The sequence below is a fragment of the Myxine glutinosa genome, chromosome 7 (assembly GCF_964187855.1).
Source record: "Myxine glutinosa chromosome 7, kmMyxGlut1.1, whole genome shotgun sequence".
Taxonomy (NCBI): domain Eukaryota; kingdom Metazoa; phylum Chordata; class Myxini; order Myxiniformes; family Myxinidae; genus Myxine; species Myxine glutinosa.
In genome coordinates, this window is record NC_136267.1 from 109819175 (window position 1) to 109826366 (window position 7192).

A 7192-nucleotide genomic window follows, 5' to 3' on the forward strand; every position below is an offset into this window, starting at 1 on the left:
GAAATGCATTTTTGGTCAGCTCCTTGAAGATTATAAACAAACACAAATCACTTCCCTTTAAAAGGGTTTTCAACGGACAGACAACCAAAAAAAAACCGAGCAGATAGAATTGCTTTTGAACATCGATCATCAAGCGGCGTGGGCCTACCTGGCAGAGTCTCGAGGAGTCGATCGCTTTCCAGCTCTTTCGTCTGACTTTCGCTTCCCAAATTTGTCTTCTGACTTTATCACTTGGAAATCTATACATCTTATATTTCCCAGATTGGTTTGAACAACCAAAAGCAGAACAACCAGTCATTTTGTTTGGCAATAAACAACATTCCCGTACCAAGCTGACGTTCACGCACGGTGAAGTTAGACACAAAATGGCGCCACGAAATCACGTGACCAGAAATCTCGGGTCAGCGCATGGCGCAACTCTCTTTATACAGGGACTCTACCTGCACCGGTTCACCATATGGACCACACGTTCTGTGGCCTGGCACCTTTGCTTGGGCAGACAATCCCTGCAAGCGTTATCTTGCTCCTGTGGACCACTGTTTTAAGTGGCCTCGATGCCATGCAGTCGGACCACCTAAGTTGGCCCTGCTGGCCAAAATAAAAAGCGGACTTGTGCACTTTTTATTAAATTCCTCCGGTGTGCCAGGAAAAGAAGATCTCAGGTTTTGATGATGGCACACCGAAGATGAAGTAAGAAGACGTCGCAGCCCAGCAGCCAGCCAAGCACAAGGCATCATTGATTAATCTGAAATGTTTTTGTGCATTTTGATGATTGTGCATTTTGGTGCCTTTTTGTGCATTTTTTATTTTATTTTTGTGCATATGGGTGTATGGTGTATTGGTGCAGTGCATTGCATTCGGTGTTTCCTCTTCTCAAAAATTATTTTCTTTCCCACAAAAGAACAGGTACTGGGTTGTAGTATTGTAAATAATTAGTAGTCTTGTAAATAACATGTTCCCCACCGGCTTTATGTATAGTTTGAGGATTCTTTCTGTAATTCGGTTAATTGTGGGCGTGAGTCTGTTAGATAGTACACAACGCAGTAGGTGGGACATATCTAGTGTTTAAAACTGTCGCACTCGGGGTGTTAGGTTAAATGTAGAGGGTAACCACACCGAAGTGTCACACTAATTGTTAAAAAGTAGTCCTGACCCTTGCATCAGAACCGGTCGGGCTCACTGGTGTGTGGGTCCGGCTCGGGACGAGCCTGGCGAAGGAGGGGTGCAGTTTTGCGGTTCTGAGAATATACATATTGATTAATAAAGGTTAAAGGTTTTGCCCCCATAGTTAGTCCACATGCAACACGTCGGTCACCTGAGAACGTTCGTTATTTCATAGTATATGTGAGATAAGGACATTTCCAATAGTGATACCTGCGTTGTGTCGAATAAATAAAAGTAGGCCCCGTTCATTTTGCAGCCCACCCTCCATTCGACCTCATTGCGCACCATCCAGTCTGCGCCCCATTCCCCATTGCGCACCATCCAGTCTGCGCCCCATTGCCCCTCGCATTAGGATGATGAAACCAGCCAAATGCCACGAGGTAAGGCCTGAAAAGGGGGCGGAGCGTGAGGTCGGGGTGTGGCCACGTCAAGCAGACGTCAAGGGCGGAGCCGGTAAGAGCCAACGAACCAACCAGGGCTCAGTGGGCATGGCTTAAGGGGTGTGGTGAGAACGTGCCTGGCACATTCGAGAGGGTTCGCTGAGCGGCGCTATATAACCGCGCACGCAAAGCCCTTCTAGAGGACTGATGAGCGAGGGGCTTTGTGAAAGGACTGTACCAGACTTGAGGATATTCGCGCATTACAGAGGACTGATGAGCGAGGGGCTTTGTGAAGGGACTTATGCGGTTTATCAGGACTGACCGTGAAGCATATGCGCATTACAGAGGACTGTCACGTTTGGCATTGGTGAATAGACGGGTCAATATACAACCAGAACAGCCGTACCCCCAAAAAATTGCAAATTTTAGTTTTATTGCATTTCCTTATATTTTAAGACTTACTTAGGAACATATCAAAAGTTGGACATAAATGGACCATGGGAAAGTAAAAATTTTTGACATGATAAAAATGTCACAAAACCATGCACGATTCACTACGTCGAAAACGTCTTTGGTTTTTTATTTTTGTTTCTTTTTGTTTATATAAATTAATTTGTTCCACTGAGACCAGCTGCAAAGGCAACATTTTATAACACTTGTTTCGTGTCTTTAACAATGTTTACATCTGCTACCTGACACATGTCTTTAACAATATGACCTCCCAGCATGTAGGCTAATGATCTAATTCCTCACTGGTAGTTGTGCAGCTTGACTGAGTAACAACTCCACATGAATGAGTTAATTACACCTAATTAGGACTCAATTGGACAACGTTGTATGGTAAACATTGGAGATACAATACAATACAACCAAGGAGATACAGTACAATACAACCAAGGCCAAGGCAGTAGCAAAAAGACAGGTAGGCCTATGCATACAATTGCCCCATATATTCTACATGTATTTTGTACTCCTACAACTGTAGTGTATGATGGTATTTATTTTCCAGGTTCTAGAGTTGTGGGGATGCATATTTATTTAATAGGAATGGGACCAGTTGATTGGGGGAAGGGGGGGGGGGGGGTTCTATCAGTATGTTTTTCTTCTGGACTATACATATCTTTTCCTGGTGCACCTTGTGACTAAGCAACAGAGCCCTTGTATATAATTCATTTCAGATGCAGAAAGCAATGGGATGACCACTATGCAGATTATTCCATAGTATGTTTCCTCCTAATATATATCTTACATAAATATCTCAGTTTCAGGGGCGGAGAATGCTCTGATGGCATTCAATGTATATGGCCAATGTAAATTGACTGCATGCTTCTAAAAGATCTCATTTTTGTATTTTCAGAGATAGAAAATGAACTCTTTATATGATAAAGAGACCTGCCCTTTATGCCAAAGGGGATTGGACTGTGAGGAAACAGTATCAGTTCGTGAGAAAGGAGCAGAAGGCATCAACCGTGCAAGTGCCGAAAGGGGTGTTGACATCAGAATTCTAGCTGGTACCAGTGTTCACAAATCATGCCGAGTGAATCACATAAACAAAAAGGACATTGCTTTAACCAAGAAGGATCATGCGGAATCAGGTCCATCAGTCAAGAGGAGTGCTCGCATTTCCCTGGGACCATATGACAGTAAAACACATTGACTTTTCTGCGGCACTGAAGTTAAGGAAGAGGGCCCAAAGTGAGGCCATGCAGAAACAGCCAGTTTTGGCTACGTGAAGACTGACGCATTTGTTAAAACTATATCAGTTCATTGCAAAACAAGGAGCGATGAATGGGCCCTTGCTGTTCAAGGCCGCATTGAATATTTTGAGGGTGATCTCCATGCAGCTGACTGTGTGTACCACAAGTCCTGCAACATTAATTTCCGCACAATGCAAGACATTCCACAACGGTTCAAGCCGACTGAGTCAAACAAGAGACGAAAAATGGGAAGGCCTAAGGACAGTGACCAGAATGAGGCTTTCGATAAGGTGTGCTCTTTTCTTGAAGACAATGATGAGGAACAGTTAACAATTACAGACCTCGTGGCTAGAATGGAACAATACCTGGGCGATAGTGAATCCAATGCATATGGGAACCAATACATGAAGGAACAGCTTAAAAAACGATATGGTGAATCTATATTCATGGCAGAGGGTAGAGGCTTAAAAGACATTGTGACATTCAGAGAAAAAATGTCCCAGATCCTCCGTGACCACTACAATGCACCACGAGAAGATGATGAAGAAGCACAAAAACGTGCAATTCTTCAGACTGCTGCAAAACTAATAAAAAGTGACATAAAAACAACAGTTGCACCACATGGGGATACATACCCAACTACTGCAGACCTAAGCCTTACTGCTGCATTGGGGTATGTCCCAACTAGCCTGCGATTCTTGCTGCAGCATCTTTTGGTCGGGAAAGATACATCTAGGGAGGTTGCTGGTATTGGACAAGCAGTCATCCAAGCAGTGCGTCCAAGGGCTGTAATTGCACCATTGCAGCTTGGTCTTGCAGTGCAAATGCATCACTTGTATAGGTCTCGTTTCTTGATAGATAGTCTATCAACCTTTGGCTTTTCCTCATCTTACTCCGAAGTGCAACGGTTTGAAGTAAATGCAGCCTCTTCTCTTGCTCCGGATGTGTTTGGAGGTGACACCGACATTCTTGATACATCCTTGTTATTTGCTGGAGACAATGTGGACCACAACATCATAACGTTGGATGGAAAGGGTACCTTTCATGGGATGGGCATGATAGCAGCTATTACACCAGGGCGTCAATCTAGCCACATCATATCTAGAAAGAAAATGTCTGACAGGAAGCTCGTCGAACTGACGAAGATCAATATAATAGATTACCGCTATGCAGAGCACGTCAACCGCAACCTCAAATTTCAGCCCCTCCCTTTGTTATCAATTTGTGATCGCCCAATTGACATATTATGGGAGATGTCATTTTGCTTCGAAAAGAGTGCACCAAATTGGCAAGGCATGATGCACTTTCTGCATGAGGAGTGTGATCACCCAGGGAAAGCCTCAATACAGTTTCTCCCAATGATTGATATGAACCCAGGTGACAAAACCTGCATCTTGTCAACTCTTGATTACCTGAGCAAACTTGCATCAAAACACAACATGCCAGCAATCATCACATTTGACCAACCGCTGTTTTGGAAGGCCTCTGAGATAGTGAATGCTCTTCCTGCTGATAAACCAATCCATAATGCAGTGCTACTGCTTGGGAGCTTCCACACATTAATGAATTTGTTGGGTGCCATTGGAAGTTTGATGGATGGAAGTGGACTGAAAGAGATCCTGGAAACAGTGTATGGTCAAAATGCTGTTGTGCACATGCTGAGTGGGAAGGCGGTGCAACGTGCTTTTCGTGGCCATTTGCTTGTGGATCAGTGTCTTACACGTCAGGTTGTTGGCAAGATTGTGGAAGTTGACCCTGGGTTTCAAGAACAAGTGGCAGAACTGGAGCGACTGTACATTTCCCTGGAGACTGTCGAAAGTGACACTATAGAGTCTGTGTTGCAATCAGAGTGCATTCATTTCATTGACAATAGATTGAATCAGGAAAGGAATAAACTTGCAAAGGACTCGAAAACCAGTGCACTTTGGATCAACTACCAGCGTATGTTGGGAATTGCAAGGGCACTTGTGGCAGCTGATCGGACGGGGTCCTGGGAGATGCATCTCCAAGCCATATCAGCTTGCTTGCCGATATTTGCAGCTGCTGGCCATCCCAATTACCTGAAGTCAGCTCGACTCTATCTCGAGAAGATGCTTGCGTTAGAGGATGACAACCCTGAGGTTCATCAGAAGTTCCAATCTGGTTATCATGTAATCCGGCGCAGTGACCAATACTGGGCTGGCCTAGGCTCTGATCTTGTGATAGAACAGACATTAATGCGCTCACTGAAAAGCCAAGGGAGGCTGACTCGAGGAAGTGGGATGTCAGAGCACCAGAGAGCAGTTTGGACTCTGTCTTCAACCATATCGTCCTCCTACAACCTTGCTATGCAAGAACTGACCTCGAGTAGCTACTCAACAAGTGAACAACATAAGGAGTTGACAACATCCAGGGTGAGTCGAGATGAAGCTGATCGTGGCAAAGTTGCCGAAAAACTGGACAGCTTCACACCATTTTCTGTTGACAAGTCATTGCGCAATATCATCACAGGGGTTACTGCAAATGAGGATGTCAATGTTCATGACCTATTCAAAGTAGGTAGTGACATTGTCAAGAAGATGGATGATCACCCAGCTTACTCCTATTCACACAAAAGGAGTTCTAAAGCCAAGACACTTGCATTCAGCAGGGCAGTCAAAGTTGCTGAGGACCGCACAATAGATCCAGCGTTACTATTCCAGAGGTTCTTAGTGGTGTCACAGACGGGAGATCTCCAGATAGGTGAAGTGATGAAATATGAACTCTGCCCATACCCAATGTCTCTTTTTGAGGCAAAAAACATCCTGCGCCAGCCAGATAAACCACAGTTGGCGGAGGCAATAAGGAATTATGCTACAACCAAATCTGACAATGCTGTCAACCAGACAGTTCCAGGAACAGATCACTATGTTCTTGACGGGGGATCACTTATTCACCGCTTAAAGTGGACAGAGGGATTCACCTACAGTTCCATTGCAGATGAATATGCCTCATTTACAGTACGACACTATGGCAAAGCTACTGTTGTGTTTGATGGTTATGAGGCTGGGCCAAGCACAAAGGACTGTTCTCATCAACGTCGGAATAGAAACAAGAATGCCACCAAGGTTAACATTACGGAGTCAACAAAATTTGTTGGGAAAAAGGAGGACTTCCTGTCGAATGAGTCAAACAAGCAGGCAATGATACTGTTGATTATAGAGGTGTTGCACAAGGAAGGCTGTGAGGTGATCCAAGCAGAGGGAGATGCTGATGTTGAGATTGCAAAAGCGGCCGTCGCAAATGCGGCTTCCAGATCTACAACCCTCATTGGAGAAGATACAGATCTCCTTCTCCTCCTGCTCTTCTATATGGTGGAGACAAACTGCATTGAACTCTATTTCCGTTCTGACAAGGCAAAATCAAATGTCTACAATATCAAAGTCCTTCAGCAGATACTTGGAAATGCAGCCTGCAGAGATATATTGTTCCTTCATGCATTAACTGGCTGTGACGCAACGTCTCGTGTCTTTGGGATTGGAAAGAAGTCAGGGTTTCAAAGAATCATCAAGAAAGAAAAGGAACTGATAGACAGCTCAAAGGTGTTCTGTAAACCACAGCAGAGTCAGGATGTTATTGAAACTGCAGGCTGCAGAGCAATGGTGGCATTGTTTAAAGCAAATCAGAACGACTCATTGGCATCGATCAGATACAACATTCTCTGCAAAAAGGTTGCAAGGGCTAAGGCATTTGTCACTCCTGAAAGACTGCCGCCCACATCCGCTGCCTGCAAGTTTCATTCTCTGCGGACCTATTACCAGGTAATGGAATGGATGGGCCTTTGTTGTGGAATGGAGCCAACGGAGTGGGGATGGAAGGTAGAAGGAGGAAAACTTGTTCCAGTGATGACAGACAAAAGCCCTGCTCCAGACATACTACTTCAGATGATTCACTGCAACTGTTCAGGGGGGTGCAAAACACTAAGGTGTTCAT